At 40.4% G+C, this 21522-nt stretch overlaps 1 protein-coding gene across 10 annotated transcripts in view; it reads right to left on the reverse strand.

Moving 5' to 3' along the window:
- LOC139678983 (protocadherin alpha-C2-like) overlaps positions 1 to 21522 on the reverse strand; it is a 181445-nt gene that overhangs the window by 14811 nt on the left and 145112 nt on the right. The gene's annotated exons all lie outside the window — the stretch shown is intronic.

The raw sequence follows: 21522 nt of genomic DNA on the forward strand, positions 1-21522 counted from the left end.
TGTTATGCTTTTCCCCCCCCCACATTGCAGTTCTGTGTATTGTATACATACATTCAAATATAAAATTTAGTAGTTTGCTTTGAATTTCTGTGACAATTGAGGAGGTGACTGACTTCCTAATTATTACACATCAGAATCTATTTTCCCATCATCTTTCCTCAGTCCCACCACTACCAGGACAGGTCATGGATGAAAGGGCTTCTCACATTATGAACTCTGTTTCTGGAATAGTAGCTGAATGAGTACTGTCCTAGAATGACAGAGTTGATAGTGTTGGAAGGGACCTCTGGAGATCATCCAGTCCAACTCCCCTGACAAGACAGAGTCACCTGGAGCAGGTTACACAGGAATGTGTCTGGTGGGTTTGGGACATCTCCATGGAGAAGGACTCCACCACCTTCCTGGGCAGGGACAGCCTGTTCCAGTGCTTTGCTACCCTCCATAGAAAAAAGTTCTTCTTCATGTTGAGGTAGAACTTGTTGTGTTTTAGTTCATGGCCATTGTTCCTCATCCTGTCACTGGGTGCCACTGAAACGAGTCTGGCACCGTCCTCTTGACAACCCTTGGAGATATTTGTATGGATTGAGGAGATCCCCTCTCTGTCTTCCCTTCTCTAGACTAAACAGGCACAGCTCCTGTAATCTCTCCTCATAAGAGAGGTGCTTCAGTCCCTTAATCATCTTGAGCCTCCCTTGGATCCTCCCCAGTAGCTCTTTGGAATTTTGGATAGGTGTCTGAGCTTTGGTGTATGAGTTGGCCACAATAGAAGCTTTTCATTCCAAAGGTGTGAGACCAACAAGCATCCAAAGGGGAACACAAAGTCAGAAGAGCTTGATCCTCAGACTGTACAATCTGACAGTTCCATGAAGGGGGATTTTTTCAGCTATTTTTATAATAATATTCCTCACTGGAAAAAAAGGGGGGGGAAAAAAAAGAAAGGCAACTGTTGTAGCAAAATGCCAGTTGCCTGGACAGAAGAAAGAGTTGCCATTCATTAATCTTGATATGCCTTGTCCCACTAAGCACTAAGTGTAAATGGCTGCAAACCTTAACTTGCTTCGTATGCTCTCTATGATCCACAACTGCAGCACTGAACCTCACTTAAATGTATTCCCTTTACACCAGACTTGAAGAAGAAATAGCTTGGAGTAGCCAGCAGAAACATAGACCATGACAACAAGGAGAAAACAGCTCTATTTATATCTCCTCCTGCTGACACATGGAATAGCACACACTTCATTCAAGCATACACACAGCTGCTCAGTGACTGGAATTTCTGCAGCAGCTTAGAGGCTGGAGGAAGTGCAGTCAAAGCACATATACTCTGCACTGAGGAAGAAAGACAGCAAAAGGATGCTTTAAAATGCTGTGCTTGATCTAGTTCATTCTCCTCACCAGGGAGGCACAGAATTCTGAATTTTATATTCAAAAACATGTGTGCATATTTCCTGAAACTAGCACGAATATTTAATAACTCTTCTTGTAAAAACAGTATAATCCTGCATGCAGATCTTCCACAAGCAGCTACTGACTATTTTTTCCTCAGCAATTATCCAATTTGCATCTCCAGTGAAACAACTCACTGAGCAGGCAAACAGATTTTTATTTCTGTGCCTGAACAAATTTGCCAGTTGCTTAAAACTTAAAGTATCAGTCTTCAGGAGGGGACAACATCTGAAAAGAGGACAAATATGTAGGCTCAACAGCAAAGAGAAGGACCCTTCATCAGCAACTGTAGTGACAGGACAAGGAGTAATGGTTTCAAACTAAAAGAAGAGCAATTTAGGTTAGATATACAGAAATTCCTCCCTGTGAGGGTGGTGATGCCCTGGCACAGGTTGTCCAGAGAAGCTGTGGCTGCCTCATCCCTTGAAGTGTCCAAGGCCAGAGTGGATGGGGATCAGAGCAACCCGGTCTATTAGAAGGTGTTCCTGCCCATGGCAGGGCATGGAACAAGATGAACTTTAAGGTTCCTTCCAACCCAAATAATTCTGGGATTCTATGATTCTGCTGACATGAGCCATTATAGCCTTGCTTATAACATCTGAGAGAATCAAATAACAGAAATTAATTTTGATGGGTTTAGTCCTTTCTTTTTGCAGATAAACACAAAAAAATTGTGAGAGGCAAAACCAACAATACATCAATAAAACAACTGCAGCTACTGAAAATAATGTGTTAGTTGCTTAACTGCTCTCTTGAGAGCCTCAGACTCTCACCAAAATATACCAAGTGGTGCCAGGTGGGGTGACTTCACCCTTACTGAAGAAGCCAAGATAAGCTCATTGATCCATGGCCACAGGAGGAATCTTCTGTTTCTCCTTCCACCCTAAGTCTCCTGTTTGCCCAACTATGTCTGCAACTGCACCCAAATCTGCAGAGCTTTCTTAAGGCAAAACCCACTTTCCCCCCTCCATAAATAACTTAGAAGTCAGTTCATACTTCTCTCAAATTCCCTTCCCACTCCTGCCCACAGCTCTGATTTCATGCTTGTCTTCAAAGCCAAAGTGAATCACCCATTTCCTGCCTCCTAATCCTCAACTGTCACAAACCTCTGCCAGTTTTCTGCTGCTCCTCCAGGTAATTCTGCTTTGGGCTCAGTAAAAAAAAGCTGCATTAAGATAGAAAAATGCTGAGCAGGTGACATTGTCATAGTCTAACACTCAGAGAACAAAATCAAGCTTGTTCCCTTGTGGCTGTTGTATTTTAATCACAATTAAATAATGAAAGAGCATAAACTGCAGCCTGGATTTTCTCATGGAGTTTTTTCAACCCATGTGGGATTTTTGTGTCTCCAATTTTTGCAAAGTGGGATCATGTCATGCCCATTCACCCCGCCAGGTCACTTTATTTAAGTATCAGTAGTTTTGTGGGAATCTCAGGTTTCACATGGGGATTAAAAAAATAAAAAAAGAGTTAATTTTGGCTGCTAATGTGCTAGGAAGTAAATAAAAGGAAGTTTTGAGTATTTGAGATTGACAGCATAGGACTGACCCAATGCAATTTCATGGTCTGTTTAGCCATTCTGTTCTCTACACCATCATGCATTTAATAACAGGTGCTTTTCCTTACCCAGGCCTCTGTGAGAAACAGAACATGTCATGCATATGCTTCTGCTGCAGAGAAAGCAGCCACCTTCATAAGTCTAATTCCAGTCAATGAAGAGCTCATGTCTGGGAATCACAGAACTGAGTAATCAATAATCATTGCCTGCAAGACAGAGGAATATCTTCCCATGGCTTCCTTCAAAGCTGTGCAGCCATTTCTGGATTTTTTTCTATATTCCAGGATTATGCTGCTTCCCTAAAGGCTGTGTGGACCAACACTGTTATCCTGCATAACTGTATCTGGCACTTGACCTGAATATGTTTCTCCCGATTAGGCAGTGACATTCTCATCTAGAAACTCTGTTTGTACATTCAAACTGTTGTCTCAGCACAAAGGTGCACCCAAGTTATTCAAAAAACCCAGCTGTGTGACACTGTCTGTATCTCAAACACTGTAGTAATTAGCATGATTCAGAAGATTTCACTTCCAGATTCCAGAATCTCCTGCACCTTATTCCTCCCAGCCCACGTCTTAAAAAGTGATGAGTGTCTGTCAAGAAGTGGGAGGACAAATCTCCACAGCACAAATAACAACTACATCTTTTTCCCTAACTGACAATCTCAGCAGAGAAATTAAAGACTTATTAACACCTAAATAAGAAATAGCCAGTGGCTGTAAACCTGGATTCTTCCAAGTCAAAAATGAAATGCAGCAGGTCTGCAGAGGAGGTAGAATTTCTGCCCAGCACCTCTAAACAGGAGATCTCACTGCCAGGTGCAGCAATTTGTCCTCTTTCACAAGCACTAAATGTATCTCAACATCCAAATATTCTCCTTACCTTAATCCATGTTGTGTATTTTTCATATTTACCATCAGAATTGCACAGTCTCAGATCACATACAGTGTACAGAAAAAAACCTGCAACAGGTTTCAAAGCAGGGAAAAAAGAAAAAAGGCCATTCAAAGCAAAATCATCTCTTGTTTCCTCAGTTCCCCTGTGAAAGTAGTACTTTGTATAAAGACCAGAAAGCCACTTCTGCTGTACAGGAACATCTGTTCACCAGTTTCACTTGGTATCTGAGCTGACCTTAACTATTAACCCAACATATGAAATAAGTAGAATTAGGGTTAACATAGGTCCACGTTTTACCAGTAATTATGGAATTAACACAGCTCCACATTTTACCAGTAATTACTCTGAAATGCAAAATGGTCCATTCCCTCTTTTTGTTCATGCTACATGATGGCTGCTACAGTTTTTAAAGGCTCAAAGGCTGCTCCAGTATTACATAATCACAGATTTAAACAAAATCAAATCTATAATCCCTATGGATTTAGGGAAAATCCATGGGAAGGGAGAAGAAAATAAAAATAATCATAACTCATGATGTAGAAAAAAACAAACGAAGTTATTTTTTTAAAATCATGACCTTTGACTACTGAAGTCTGTACATGGGATTGGTAATAATTAGTTTTCACAGACTTTCTCAAGTATAATGTTTTGCACAGCTCAAAGGAAAAGTTATTGTCATGAAGAGCAAATATTTATTTTCTATTTCTTCTAATTCCCAGGCTGTACCTCAATAGTAGATGTACAAACTTGTACACTTTTCCTAGAATCAATCAGCATATTACCTAAATCCCAGGCAGCAATATCAGAGACTGATGAAATGACAAAAAATTATTTGGCCTTCCAGGCACTGAGTATCATATAGGGAAGACATCAACTAGACTGGGTGATTTACATTCCATAAATGAGCTAAAATTGAAAAAGACACAGAAAATGAGGGTCTCCAATTAGGGTTCTCTTTGCCACAACCTCAGCATTTTATTTCTGGAGAGAACAGCCACTTGCTTGGCAGCACAGAGCCTAATTTTCCACAGAAAGCACAAGACAAACATGCATGGAAGATCTTCACTCATTTACAGGATTCAAAAAGAAATCTGGGGCTCTCTCACAACAGTGACTGGATAACCTGGTTTTTCAGTACAAACAGAAAACAATGAGAACTCACAGAGGCCCAGGTCTCACTGGTGTTGGTCTAGGACTGCTCCTAGAATAGGAGATGCAGTGACAGTCTATTGAGTTGCCTGAACCACAATGGTTCAATGATGCCAGGAGGAAGGGCATGCCAAAATAAGGCTGAGACTCTTAGCCATGAGCACACCTAGTCACCTCTCCAGGGGGAATCAAACTTCCTGCCCTTGGGAAGGAATCCCCAAGAGCAACAAGGCAACTGTGGATTGGGGAGAACAAGCAGGACGGAGTGTCTCAAGTAGAACAAAATATAAATACCCCGTTTTCTACTTTCCAGTCTGATCTTCATGTCCTCATTCAAGTCAAAGGTAAGGATGTTAAAAGCAATAGCTCAGTGCATGAAAAAGATGCTGATTACTTCGAAGTGAGGTGCAAGCATATGAAAACAGCACTGGCACTTCAACAGCATGGTAGGATAAGGGAGGAAACTATAACAAGGTGTTATACATCTGTGGATTATACAGAAAAAATTATGGCCCTGCAGATGGAGATTTCACCAGGAATAAAGAATAAATACATAAGGCTCTCCTTTATTCTGAGAAATCATCACAAAACCTGTAGCTCTAATCTGTAGTTAAACCATGACAAAGGGTTAATAGTGAAGGAAGAAGAGTGGATACAGGCAGGAACTCTGAATTACAGATTTTTACTCTTTCAAGAACCTGATCTTGCTGCATTATTGCAAGTTAACAACCTGAAGGGGTTCCTGGGTACTGGTAAGAAAGCACAGAATTCGAAAAGCAGCTGGCGGTACCATAAACTTCTTACTATTTTTCTTTAGCTTGGACAAGTCCATTCAGACTCTCCGTCTCCTATGGACCAGTAAAGTTTTCAGATATTAGGTTTATATGCAGTCTGGAATTCCTTCTGTCTTCTTCAGCTTGTTTTTGCCTGGCCTTATTTTCCTGTCTTGGGACAGGTTTAACCTCACTTAAACACACTGTAAAACTGAGTCTGCAATGAAAGTGAGATAGTTTGCTTCATACTTCCTACACATTTCTAGGATACAATTGCATGATTTTTCTCTAAGCTTACTTTATTAACCAATAAATGGTAATTCAGTGCCACTCAGAGGTCTTGGACTTCCTTTATTGTCTGCATATACCAATAAATTTTATTTCAAGCCCTAATGCCCTTAAGCACTTACTCCCAGAAGTGGCTCCCAAAAGCTGAGACAGAGACAGTCAGCCAGTTCTGCCTGACACAACAAAGTCCTTGTACCACAATCACAAAAGGCTGCCTTGGAGAGATCACTCTGTCCTCAGACAGTGGAAATAGCTGATATTTTTATTAATGGGTTGTCAATAGTGATTCTCAGCTTACCTTATTTTTATATAATTATTTGGCTGTGGATTTGCTTTTCTAATTTTAATGAATATATAACAATTTCCTTCCTTCACAGATACTGTTCTTTCTACACGGTATTACTACAGCTGATGGCCACCTGCATTTCAGTAGTTTCATGAACAGTGGATCCTGTTTTAACTTCAGCTTGCTCTTAGAAACCTGCCTTTAGAGTGTGCAGGAATGGGAGGAAGAAGACAAAATGAATTCTCTCTCCTCTCATGTCATTATGCTCAGGTAACACTGCAGCTTACTCTGCAAGGCTTACTCTCCTGTGGTGATGAATTCCAACTGTCTCATGGTTAGTGGGTTTCCTCTCAACAGCCTGCAATTGCCCACCAGCCATAAATAGCTCTGATAAAGCAACACAAGCATTTGGTCACGTTCTCCAACCTAGTATTGCTGCTTATCAGCATCACTGATCGTATTGCAGCCGGCAGCACAATCCATCTGAAATGGAATTGGTCATTGATCAGACTGCCCAGAGGGCAACTGAATGTCTGGCAGCACTTTCTGAGGAGGATACCTTCTGAGAATGTCTGGATCTGCTAAATCATACCACAAGTGTCATCTTCATCCTACATTTCCACATTATTGGGTGGATTCTTGTCCCCAGATTGTTTTAGGCTGGATGGCTCCTGTATCCAGGAAATCTGTTTCCATGCTCAGTGTCACTGTTTGTCTTTCCCAGCACAGGGTGATGGTTACAGCCTTAACTAAGAGCTCAAAAGTCACAAGTCTGTGTATTTTCACTTCCATCTACAACACAGATGTCAGCATTTCCAGTGGTGATGATAGTTTACTGGAATAATAGTGAAAAAGGAACTTGGTGAACATAATCAGCTGATTGCTTTCAGCTACCTGCTTGAGGAAGTGACAAAATGCAACACATCATTTCTCTCCCCCAGAATTTGCCTCAGTTCACAAGGCTGTGTGACCAACTGGGATGCTATCATTGATGTCACAAGAGACTAAAGTTAAACCAAGAACCCATCCTCTATTTTTTCCCCCGATTTTTAGTTTCTCATTTGTCTTACTTCTTACAGCATAGCTGTAACTCATTTGTGTCTCCTCTATGATTTTCAAAATTAGTGTCTCCAGTGTTGGAGTTCCATGATCTTCAAGCAGTTGTCTATTCAATATTTTAGTTAATAAATACACTTCAAATCCAACGTATTTTAGAAGAAACAATTTTGTCAGGGCATTGCTATACTTCTCAAACCTCTTATCAAGTGCTTTATTATTCTTGGACATACTATCTCTCTCATTGTTTGTGCTTTACTTACTTGGATAATGAAAATCCTTATCTTTCTTTTCATTACCTGTTCCGATCAATGCTACAAAAATCAGTTCTTTCTGCCTTGTTTTCACTGGTTTGATTCTCTATAAGCACAATAGTACTTTGTTCTGAACATGCAGTTCCATGCATTTAGTCTGTGGTATCCCTAACCCTTTTTGTGCCAGTATTAGTTCTCAGCAGCAGCTAATCGAGTTGAAAATTGAGTCTTCACAAGCTTTTTCAGGCAGATCAGTTCTCTGAACCAGCTAACTCTACAGTCAGAGCAGAAACAATCCTGATTTGAGAGAGAACTGGAATATATGGCAAGAACTTAAAGAAAAAGCAAACCAAAAAATCACAGATTTCATAGAATGACCTGGATTTGAAAGGACCATAAAGTTCTCATTCCATCCTCCTGTCATGGTCTTCCACTGTCTCAGGTTGCTCCAAGCCCCATTCAAACTGGCTTTGAACCCTTCCAGGGATAGACTTCAGTGGGTATAAGCTGATACTGAACTACACAAAGCCCACCTATACACCTTCAGAGCCCCACTGAAATGCAGACAAGTTCTTCTCTGCTTCAAGCCTCACTACCTTCCCTGCCAGCTGCCTCCATGTTTCCTGGAATACCAGTTGGGTAAAAGCAGGAAAGTATTCCATTGTGCTAAAGTTGAAAATTAACTCTTTTGAAAAATTAAAATTACTCACTGTAAACCTGCAACACAGGTAGGACTACAGGCATCACACAGAGATCACCTTCCCAATGCTTCCCTCAAACTGCTTTCTGCAGCCTCTTCCCATCCTCCACAATGGTGCTTAACCACCACCAAGGAAGAAAAAAAAGAGAGGAACAGCAGCAAAAATCATCATGCTCATGAGATCTGTATGTTACAGACTAGGGATTTTTATTTTGGTTTCCTAGCAACTCTGAAGGCCAGCTCGGCATGATTTTGTACTGAGCATCAGTTAACACAGGGTTGCAGCAGCTCTCATACTTTAGAATCCTGAACTGCCTCTTTGTCTGCTTTAATGTACAAGTGAACCGCAGTCTAAGGCTGCCTAAAAGATTAATAACATCTTCATTTTACTTTTACCTACATTCCATTCTCTGATGATTTTTCATTTCACATGAAGAAATGGTGAAGAGCTCTTAAACTAGTATTTAATCAAATTAATCAGGGGAAATGAACAAATGGAAAGGAAAATCTGCAGATCATAGTGAAGTTATCATCAAAGATCTCCAGCCAGAGCTGATCTCATATTATAGGCATGAAGGACCCAGATGCAGTTTCTACAACGTCTGTTACAAATACTTGCCATCTGGGAAGGGTAAAACCAGGAAAACCAGGCAAGAATAATGAGGTTAATTGTAAACCTTGATGAGGACTAAGATTTTAAAATTATATTTGACATATAATTTGAATATTCATAAAAATGCATCAAGAAATAAACACTCAGAGCATGAGTATTTATGGCTGAGAATATATTTTCCACTGAGAACAGAGACGAAGCTGGCAGAAACGCCCCGAGCTTCCCACCACGCTGTCTGGCCAACATGCCTCAGAGAAGATCAGAAGTTGACCTGCATGTATTTAGTCTGCATGACCCACTGGCCTCCCTGCTAGGGCTGCCAATTAGTTTCAGTTGTGATAGTGTTTTCTTCAATGTGGCAAGTTGCCAGTGGGGAATTGGATTAAGATCACCAAATTACTTGACCTGTCAGCCCTGAAGTAAATAGTTCTCTTTCCCATTAACAGGTCCTCTGGATAGGTTCATCTGCAGTTTGAAAGCCTGTACTCTGGGATGGATGCACTGGTTTACAGAATGGAGTAACAGGAACATCCTTTGTTCTGTCTCCAAACTTCATTGCTGAAAATAGTTGTACTGTATAACTGCACCTGCACTCTTCAAAAAGTAAAGGCAGAGATCCAGAGGGGCCCACAGCATGTGTGGTCCTTGGGAAACGCTGACCTTTATTGCCCCACAGGAAATAAGCTCAATTAAAAGCAAAATGGGATGGTCATGGGGCTTTATATCTCCCAACTTAAGTCTAGGAATAAATGAAGCAGATAATCTGACACTAATATTATTAATTTATTTTAATTCTTCCATTTCCAGCTACACATGTGGGAGACTCTGCTACCTACTTAGCATAAATTTGCAGCAAGATAATAATCTACCGAGAACAGGTAATTTTCACCATGAAGAGATGACATTATACATGATAACTAGAGAGAACAAATCCCCTGGAAACTGAAGGAATAGGGTGGTGCTGGCACACTCCTCTTGCTGATAGTCCATGAATGCTGGAGTCCCAGTTACTTTTTTGAGTGAGCTTATCCTGTACTTGTGACTGAATACATTTGACTCCAGGCATTTGGAAAGGACACTGATTACCATTACAGTCTGTCTGCTTTATTGTCTGAGATGACAACAGGAGCAGTTCAAAATGGTAGTGTGAGGACAAAGTATTTAGTTGCTGCAGGTATTAATTATAACCACTGAAACACCATTATATGCATGCAAGTTGATTTATAACTAAAATGACTGTCTCTTGCTCCTGGGTGCACACTGGATCATGGAAAACAAACACAGCACAGGATAGTTAAAAGCAAAGAGTAGGAAGGAATAGAATGTACTTTGCAACCACAAATCTTGACATGTGTTTAGTGTCTAATGTCCCTTGGTAATGAAAATTCCAATTTGGAATTCAGTTCTTAAAAGCAAAGTTCTACGGTCTGCAGGCAGAGTCTGAAGGAAAGCCGGGGGAGGAATTGTACATTCTTCATTTTTTCAGTATTATGGTAATATTTTTAATATATATTTTGCCATTTTTCACTCGGTTCCAAACTCCACTCATTTTATTCTCAGTCTTGCAACATTCTTCCTTTAAATTCAGCTACCATATTCTAGTGATTATGTGAAACAAAAATATCAGAAAATTTGATCAAGGGACCTAAAGAAGGCTCAAGACTTTCCTGGTTGTTTTTGAGCACTGTCTGCTTTCTGGATTTCCTAGTGCCTCCCAATGAATGAAAAAATCAGAATGTGAAAAAAAAAATTGAAATTACTTGAAGATGAGAGCTTGCCTCTTGGAGATCACTATCTGTTTCTTTTTCAAGGTTTGAATAACCTAGCTAGAACAAGCAATCCCCAGGACCAGGCAATAGGCCAAGGATCTGTGGTTCCAGGATAAGAAGGCATAGCCTAAGGCAAAATCCTTTGGCCAGCTCTAGTAGCCACAGGGACAAATGCAGAGAGGGAAGGGCAGAGGACCTTTCTTGCCCTTAATTGTCTAAGCGAGCCTAAGAAGATTAAGTGCACAATTAGGTATCTAATTAGTGCCACTCCCAGCCAGGGCAGCAGCCTTTCTTGTGTGTGCTTTAGCATTATACACCTGAGGTCTGACCTATAAATGGAGTTTGAACTCCCTTTTTGAGCCCTTCAAATCCCACCTCACTGTGCAACAGAACAGGAGTCTGTGAATCCACTGGCACAGCATTTGCTTGCCAGACAAATCTTGCTTTTTCAACAACTCCTTTTCAGAACAGTCCAAAAACAGGCAATGGGAAACAGGCACAAGACAGGAGTGGGACACTGACAGCAAATCACAGAAGGGCTTGGGTTGGAAGGGACTTCAAAGTGCACCCAATTCCCATTCCCTGCTATGGGCAGGGACACCTTTCACTAGACCAGATTGCTGCAAGCCCTGCCCAACCTGGCCTTGAACACTTAAAGGGATGGGGCAGTCACAGCTTTTCTGGGCAACCTCTGCCAGGTCCTCACCACCCTCAGAGAAGAACTTTTCTCCTAACATCCAATCTAAACCTATTCTCTTTGAATTCATTCCTCTTCATCCTACCCACTACATGCCCTTCTTCTGTTGAAGCACTTGTTCTGTTCCTAGTAGCAAACTCCATCCAAATACAAGCAGTCTAAAGACATCTTATTCCAGCCACTACCAGTGAATTCTGTTCTAGCTTCAGTCTCATTGATAGCTTTGTTGTGGGATGAACTGCTGCTGTTAACTGTTTAGTCTGGTCACCTCTTGGTGCCTGATCCCAGCTCTACATGCTGACTGGGCTCCACATAAGGTCCCACAGGCTGTACCAAGCCTACCTTGTCTTCTCTGAACCTGTCCTGTCTACCTGTGCAAAGAGAAGCAACACAGTCTTTTTCTAAGTGTAAACACATAGGACCAATTTCCACAAGACCACAAAGAGTTTGTGGCGTGTTTTTTTTTCTTCCTGATCAACCCATTTATTTTGCTAGCTGCGTGTGCATGCTAAGAGGGGATGCTTTTAGGGATGGCTGACTCTAATTATATAAGACAAGAGCAGAGAAGCTGCATTCAGATTCATTCCCTCCACAGCCAGAGCCTTGATTTCATGAGAATTAAATCCCCATAATGAAGGGGATGCCTTTGTGTGCTGCTATTGCTGTTTTACATCTCTCATTACACCCTCTGAGTGCACACAAGTAATGACCGAATGAGTTCAGAGTTTAGCTCTTGAAGTAAATTCAGCATCTCTGGATCAGTGTTACATAAATAGTCAGAATGTGTGCAGGAAAAACATGCATGGTACTGCTTTCTCTGCTTTGTGCAGCCCCAACAAACCAAGGGTACAGCAAAGAGATCAGAGGTGCAAAAGAGAGAAATACAGTCATAGAATGGCTTGGATTGGAAGGGAAATAAAAGCTCCTTTCGTTTGAATCCCCCTGCCATGGGCAGGGACACCACCTACTAGATCAGGTTGTTCCAAGCCCCATCCCATCTGGCCTTGAACACTTTCAAGGATGGGGCAGCCACAGCTTCTCTGGGCAACCTGTGCCAGGGCCTGCCCACCCTCACAGAGTAAAATTTCTTCCTAATACCTAATCTAAACCTACTCTCTGTTGGTTTGAAGTCTTTCTCCAATGGCCCAGAGGAATGTGAAGCAGCCTGTGCCAGCCTCTTTAAAAGCACAACCTGGGAGCTGCTAAAGGTCAGACTTCACAGCAAAGGGCCTGTAAGCACTGCAGTGAAATATGAGGGCTGAAACAATAATTGCACAATGCTCAGAAAGTCCTGACCTAATGGCTCAGCAGGCTGGAGAGGAGCAGGGATTGAGAGCCCTGACACAGTCTCACAACACTGTTACTCTTTGCTCACTCCTGCTGCAGTGAGACCATTTTGTGCCAGGTGGACGTCAATCAATATCCCATAGAGCACTCTGTGATAAGAATGATTCTAATTTTTCTGTATTTTGTTTTTCCTCTTTTTAACCCAAGATAACAATCATGTCCTTTCCCTTGTGTTCTCAGACTTTGTCTGCCCTGCTCATGTCAGTGGCAAGTTCCTCAAGGCAAGGCTTGTCTTTTGCTATTTACATGGGCTTTGTGTAGCACCATCTGACCTAAGAGGCACTGCCTCACTACAACATTAACAACAGATGCTGAAGCAATGCCTGTTTACAAAAATAAACACATGAAAAATACATTTATGACCCTTGTGTATGGCAGAGTGCTGCACACAGGCAGACTTCCATTAAGGGAAGATTCAATATCGCAGAGTGGTCTGGACTGCCTCAGCCTCTTTTCTCCTTCCATCACTTGCAATATAAATACATTCCAGATCACAATTTCTTAGAATTACTTAGAAATGTCCTTATTTTTTCCACCTATCTTCTATCAGATAGTGAATTGTATTTTGGAGGAGTTAACAGGGTTGAAATTCCTCTGTGATTATAAATATCATAGGTTGCTTTAACATTTACTTGAGTTTATTTTCTTTCTTTCTAAAAAAAAAGAATAAAATTAAGCCCACAGCAGTAGAGAAATAGGAAAGAAAAACAGCACTCAAACCATGTACACAAAAGCAAGGCACAACAGGGAGAAAATAAAGCAGCTGTAACCTCAAGTGGAAACAATTTGATTACCATCAATTCCCTGAAGTACTGACCAGATAAACACTTGTTTAGTTTATAAGTTCTGACAAGATTGCAACCCAAGGTAGTACAGCTGCAAGGGAGTGATTTTTCTATTTATTTATTGGAACTGCTGAGAAAATAATAAAGATGGGAATCAAAATCCTTGTCTGCTGTGTAGCTACAAAATATTCCCAGTAGGCAGACAAGGCAAACTCACTGGTACTGCTACCAAGATCTGAAAGAACTATATGCCCAGAGCTATGGACAGTGGAAAAATTGCTTAGATCGAAAATCGGGCTTCATTTTATTTACAAAGCAATTTCCTACCAGATGTCTAAGAAATAATCACATCATCTGGCAAATGTTGTATTCTCCCCCTCTTTTTTCTTTTTTTTTGGTTAAGAGAAATATTTTTAATTTTTAGGTGCAAATTTACCCTCCATTTTGAGGAAGCAAAGAGATTACTACAGGACAGGATGAATCAAGCAGACAAGGAGTTATTGCAGTTAAACTTTCTCCTAGTGCCTAAATATAGAAATTATAGCCAGATAAACTGCTTTTGTGAAAGCTCTTTATCACTCCTTAAAATGACAAAGTCTTGAGCAGCAGCAGCTTTTGTCCATGGTTTCAGAAGAGTTTCTTCATATTATTCAGTCATGGAAAACCTCTAGCCTTGTACCTCCATTACCCTTATTTTATTCCTGGTTTTAGAAATTTTGCAGGTCCTCTGTGCTATTAACATTCAGCTGGAGTTATCAGTCTTACATAAACCTCCAACAAATCTGCATTGGAGTAATTACCCCATGTGGAGATCAGAAGTGGACATGGTCATCTCCAGATGGGAAGATTCAACAACTGGCTCCAGTCAGGGACAAATGTGGCCTTGGCCCAAAAGGAAGGAGGCACATACACAGGGACTGGACTAACTGATGGGATGCACAAGTGCATTCTGCACTGCCTGGGTCTAATGAGAAAGGTTAATTCTTCTCAGAAACGTTTGCAGTAGGTGAAATCAAGAATTTGCCATAGTATATAAAGACATAAACTATTCCAAAATGATTCACTTTGATAATCAGAATGAACACAAAGTCTTATTCAAATATAACAAGACAAATAGACCACAAAACAGAAGTTTCTGGCATTAGCCTTTTCCATGTTTTGATGAGTCCTTTTTTTTTTCTTACACTGAGTCTTCAAGGACTAAGATCTCACACACTATTAAATCTCTCATCCATGTCATCTCATTTACTTGGTATACTCTGCTGAAAAATAATGGACCCCTTGGTAAAGATCACTGACACTGTTTCAGGTCAGTCACGGGGGTTTTGCAGTGAAGAAAACAAATTAAGAGAAAGCAAATTTAACTTTAGCCAAGTCATGACTGCAGTTGCTGTATAATATGATCTATCATCTCCTCCTTCCTTTGCCCACTCAGCTGAACAGAAATCTAAACTAAGCTATTAATTTACCTAGTCCTGACTCCAAATATTGGAAGCCCAAACTGCTGGTTCAACTGTAGTTTGGATGTGGTGAAGCAGACAAGATCCTGGTCAGAACAGTCATCAGCTTTTAAAAATAATAATCATGTCAAGTTGCATCTGTCATAAAAATATGTGGGTTTTTGGACATGTTCCTTTGGAAAATTGTTTTGATTTCAAAATGCTTTTCTTCAGCCCAAGCAGCACTTGAAATTCTCAGTCCTCTCGAGCTTCCATCAGGCTGTCAGAAATGAGAAGCATTTATCCCTGAAAATCCTTAGTTCAGTATGAAATATTGAAAAGGTGATTTGGGGCCAAGTTGATGATCTACATTTCAGCATTCCTGGAATAACAACACAGAGGGGAGACACCGTGGACAGATGAGTAGGAAGAGACAAGAGTCATTAGATGAAAGGAATGAAAAAGTTATGAATTAAAATAGGGAAGACAGAGGTGATTTTTCTTGGCAAACTAAAAAGGTAATATGAAAGGGGTGAAAATGGAGGAAACAAGTGGAAAGCCAAACAAGCAGAAAATATGCAGGGAATATCCCAAAAATAAAGTGTTCTGGGAATAGGGGCAAAACTGAGAACTGTACAACATGTTGAAGATCTCAGCAATTAAGTGGAAAGAACTTGAGAATTCAATGACCAAGATCCAAACATGAGATAAAACAAAGGGATTTATCCTTATGTGGCCCTTGCAGATTATTTCTATTTCTGTGCAATGTCATTGCTCTGCATCTACATGGGAAAGCTGGCATGATTTCCTTCCCCGGACTCCACTGAGCTGACAGATACTGCAGCTGCAAAAATTACTTTAGTGTGCTTTATGGGGATGGTTTTTTCCATAATACAAGAGGCTGTGAACCAAATCTCTATGCTACTTTCCTATGGAGGTTTAGGAACTGATTAGGATCTTCATTTTGGGAATTTATTAAGTCACTGACTCGAGGATTCATTTCATGAGAAACATAAATAACTTGGCTGTTCTGTATTTTCCCCATTCTGTCCTTTAAAGATATTACATAGTGTTTCTTAGACCACTTATGGTATGATATTTTGATTGTAGGTATTTCTGGTTTTAAAATTACAAAATTCCATAAAAAATTGTTTATTAATAAAAAAACAGAGAGAGGCTATAGATATGCACAGCTGCATTTTCTAGCTCCTTCCATTTTAAACAGCTGCAGCACCCTGCAACAAACCAAGAGCACAGTTTTAGATTCTGAGTTGCTTATTAGTTATTAACTTTTATAGCTTTAATCAATGAACTGCTAAAGCTAATCCAGAGAAGTGTCCTCTGCTGTTATTTGTAAATTAACCTTTAACAGTCTCAAAGAAACAGCACTTTCAGCCTCTGCACATTCTTTGCAGTGACTGCTTGATAAGTCTTAATCAGACCCTTTTTCAGTAGGTGAGGAAGGTTATTAGAAGAAGGTGAATAGAAACTCACATTTAGGAAGAAATTGTCCTCCACTTATAGCCACAGTGTAAAGCTTTATCATATGAAATACATTATAACTCAAGTCTCATCACTCTCTAACTTAATTTCTTAGGCTCTGTCTTTTTAAAATGATTTTTTAGAAGACTAATTCAGAGCCCAAGAGCCTTATGGCAGTACTGTGGGACCCTGTGAGCTTCTGCTGGAGCATAATGGCTTCCTGATTTCAGGAACAGTGTCTGTTGCAACAGGGAGAGTCAATCCCAATCAAAAAAAAAAATTCTTTATTCCTTCGCTGCTGATGTTGCATGAATTCAAAGATGGAGACAGATCAAATGATTATTCCATGAAAAGAACAACTAACTGCAGTGCAGCTTTCTGTCCTGCTCATCACAATCTGTTACCCAGCCTCAGTGGGTAACCTCTGCCAATCTTCTTTCCAATGACCTGTGCTCAGTAGTTACTTAAAAATCTATACTTTGCCATTCCCAGTGCTATCTGCCTCCTGTAGACCTTCTAACATCTTTTCCAATTGTTTCCTTCTACCAGATCCTCTCTGCTCACCTTCCCACTACAAGCTTTTTAGTGGTGTTACCTCTCATGCCCTTAGATTTCTCTGCTCAGATCTCTCCTTACACTAACACTGTGTTTCTTATCTGGGTCCTTCTCGAACTGTTTCATTGGAACAAGTATCTCTTTCAGATACAAAATTGTAATTCAATTAGGACTTACTGGTTTGACATCCACATCAGAGTGTGAGACACCAAATTTTGCATGTCACAACTTATAGTAGATAATTATAATTTCCTCCCCTACCAAGGCAATCTTGGATTTTTTTTAAAAATCCACATAAAAACCCCTTTCCTTTCTTAAAAGCTTTCCCACAGTCATTTTGTTCACAACACTATCCCAAACCTGCAGCAGAAAACTCACTAGGAAGTGTGACTTTATTTGCCATATGTATAGTTGCTTCACATTCAATTTTCAGTATTCATCACTTATTCTACACCTCATGCCCCATCAATGGACCTCATCTGCATTCCAGCTGATTGCAGCAGGAACCATCCTCTGAGAGCACATAAATCTATTTCAGAGCAGCTGTAGTTCCAAACATAAATCCATGGCAATCTGATGATATATAGCATGGAATATCCCTAGCCAGCACAGCATGTGTGAAAAGGTCACAGTTAGGCAGGAGGTAAGAACAGCAGGAAAAACTGAATAAAACCAGGAAAGCTGGGAGAGACACCAACTTCATAAGACAAATGTTGAAAGATTCAGATTTGGCATGATGGGATGCAGGGAGCTCTAAATACATATAAAGAGTTTTTATATATATAAGCACATATATATATTTATATGTGTGTGTGTGTCTCTTTGTATAAATATATACAGCACACACAGTCCTCTTTAGACCTAGAGTTGGCCTTTGGGTTTCTTGGTTAACAGAATCATAGAATATTCTGAGTTGGAAGGGACCCACAAGGACCATCCAGTCCAACTCTCGGCCCTGCACAGGATACTCCGACAATCCCACTCTGTCCCTGACAGCCTTGTCCAAACACTCCCTGAGCTCTGGCAGCCCTGGGGCTGTGTCCACTGCCCTGGGGAGCCTGTTCAGTGCCCACCACCCTCCGGGGGAAGAGCCTTTTCTAATATCCAACCTAAACCTCCCCTGATGCAGCTCCAGCCATTCCTTCCTGTGCTATCATTATAATATTCCCATTTCTTTTCAAGCATCTATGAAACCTACCACTGACTTGTCTCCCCTGCTTATTTTCCTTAAGGAACAGCAGCCAATATTCCTACTGCTATTTAGTAGGAGAGTTCAAGAGACAAACATATGCACCATGAATGCCAAGCAAGAAGGACTGCCTATGTTAAGGTCAGTAGATTCTCACACAATATAATTCTCATAATCTAATCTCATAAAAATTCTTTAAAAAAGAAGGCTACCACCTCTCTTCCCCAGCTAATTACCTGGGAACAGGAAACAAAATTACAGATATACTTGGAAAAATGTTACCACTGCAAAATCAGAGGTACACAGTAATGTATTTTAGGATGGCATTTTGCTAGGCAACTTTAATTCAGCCCCTTGTGCATATTTGTAAGCTAGGCACTGAAATCCTAATTTCCTTGAAGTCAGTGGGCTATTTGCCATGGTCTTCAGAGGTCCCATTATTTCACCCACAGCTTCACCTACACACTTATGAATATCAAATACTGATTTTACCATGAGATCCTTTCCTCTTTTGTTTACAGAGCTATCTGAATGGAAGTATTTTATTTTCCCCTCTCTACATAAGGTGTGTGGCCCAGTGCTTTATTCACTGCTTTATACCTATAAAGCCTGCATTGAATACAGGATCTGAAATTTCTCATGGCTGCTTTTTATCACAAAACTTTATTGTTCTCCTGAGTCTCACATGTGCTGTGAAAGCATCTTTAGACTATTTTTGAAGCACTTGCATTAACTACTTCTGATTTGTAGGTTGGAACTAGGAGCACAGAGAAATACACACAGATTTGCTCAAGCTCACTACTCTAAGTTCTGAATTATGCATAGTTCTGATTTATTCAGAAATCTTCAGTGTTTCATGTCTAGAGCAGTTTCTTTCCATCTTAGTTTCTGTTATGGGCTCCAACTATTTCTTCAAATTAAGCCCCATTTATTCTGAGTTAGGCAAAAAAAACCCAAAAGTCACTCAGATTAGTGGTCACTTGGAGAAAACCTGATAGAATTGGCAAAACTATTGAAGGACAGAGTGCACAAATAAGAATTTTTTCTGCATTCCCTGGGCTCACTATATAGCCTGTGAGGGACAAACAAGATGTCCCAGAATGCTAAACTCAATGTCAAAGGGTGTTTGAGCCTTCTTGTCCCACCTCAGCTGGAAGTTTCCTGACTGCAAACCTACAAACTATTGGACTGGTGCATAAGAAAATGCAAAGACAATTTAAAAATGCCAGTTGAAAATTCACTGTCCTTTGCATGGGTGAACTATGCCATAAAACCAAGAGGAGTGCTGACAGTCAAATCTGGACCAGGCTTTGCTTTGCCAACACAGATACTGAAAAATACGGGATGTTCGAGTTCAGCCATGAATTAGGAATTAAAGATTTACTGATTCAACCCTTGACTTGTTCATCCTTCTCTGAGTGGTCCTATGACATCATCTCTGAGTGCTCTTATTGATTAACTCTCTGAAGTATCTTATCCCTGGCTTTTGTGGACTGTTGAAGGAAATTAATCGTTTAGTGACAAACTGATTTGGATTAATCAACTAAACCAACTGCATGGAGAATATGTGCATAGAGCAGACTTTGAAGTGGTTTCTAGTAATCAGAATGAGGGATTTGCAGCTGCCTCAGTACACTGATGATAACAGAGACAACAAACAGCTTATCTAGGAGTTGATCTGGACCCAGGTGTGCTCCGTTCATATGCAAATGTATGTCCAGAGCAAACGAATTTGTTGACTCATTCGACTGTAATTGAACCCTAATGAGTTAAGTCCCTTCTGGAAAGCCTCATTCCTGTATGTTAACCTGAGGAAAAATATTACAGGTCTTGAATCTAAGCCAAAAAAAAAAAGGCATTGAAAAAGATATTTGTGGAAAACCACAGATAGGATTTTAAAACAGTCATAGTATTTTGCTAAAATGTGATGTATTGAGTCTAGGAATGCTAATACAATCATTAATCCTGAGATTTCCCTATGAAACACCTGTTTGCTATTACAGTCAGGAATACCTGTAGCTTTTGCTTACAAAAAGTGGAGAAAAATACTACCTGAAACACACTACACAAAATGTGCTAATTAATGTTATGTCAGGGTCACTATTTCCTTGGGAGTTGGACAAAGTAAATGAGTCTTCTTTATGCAGGGATGCATTCTTTCCACAGCTGCCTCACTGCACAGTCATGGAGGGAAGGAGCAATAAGAGCCAAGGGTTACTGCTGGTCCTCAAACCAAGTATTCAGGTTCAGAAAGTGAATCTACAGTGATAATATCCAAAAAAACCAGTAGCAATGAGAAGTCTAAATAATGCAAGAGAGGTCTGGGACCCAAATGCCAATGGACCTCTTCAAAAGACAGGACCATCCTATCCTTTGCATTTACATTGAGAGACTTGGAAATCTGTAGTATGAGCAAGCAAACATTTAGGAGAATATTTTCAGCCATATTAAACTTGGTATAAGGTAATACCATAAGTGCTCAGTCAAGGATGATTAGTGCAGCTGAAAGCCTGAGGGAACCCCTTGCAAAGGTTAGAGTGTACTTGTGGTGACATTTTCAAATGTAAGCTCAACAGTCACACACCCTTCATAACATGCACAGGCTGAGTCTTCCTGCAAAGCCTGCAACAGAAGGAAGGGCACACAAACCCCAGGTAATTATAGCCTAGGGACCCATTATATATTAATTTAATTTCCAAATCTGTTTCTGCAAACAACCCTTCTGCAACACCACAGCAGGTTTTGCTGGGCACCATTAATTTGCTGATGTTGTAACTGTGATTGCAAATCCTGAAGTTCCTCCTCAGCCCTTTATCCAGGAATAATTTCCATTGAAGCTAAAAGAAAGGTTTGCACACACACAGAAAAAAAGGATTAAATAAAGCATCTCTCACATATTTCTGCCAAAGATTCCACTTCTGAGCATTTGAGCTGCCTCTGTGATATGAGCATCCCTCCTCATTTGAAGCTTTGATTGACAGTGCTCACAGAGCTGATATACAGAGCTCACCAACCTATGCAGGGCATTCACGAAGTCTACAGTTCAATTTGGACATGACTGAAACTCCTTATCACACTTAGTGACTGGCTGCTCCACTATGTCTCTATATTATTCTTGCTACAACATAAAAAAATGAGAATATTGCCTTCACTGCAAAAGATACAGGTTTTTCTCTAAACTCAATAAGGACTTTCTGCCAATTCTTACTGACCTTTGTGAAGTCATCAGTCAGTGACTG

Source organism: Pithys albifrons, chromosome 15 (assembly GCF_047495875.1).
Source record: "Pithys albifrons albifrons isolate INPA30051 chromosome 15, PitAlb_v1, whole genome shotgun sequence".
Classification (NCBI taxonomy): Eukaryota; Metazoa; Chordata; class Aves; order Passeriformes; family Thamnophilidae; genus Pithys; species Pithys albifrons.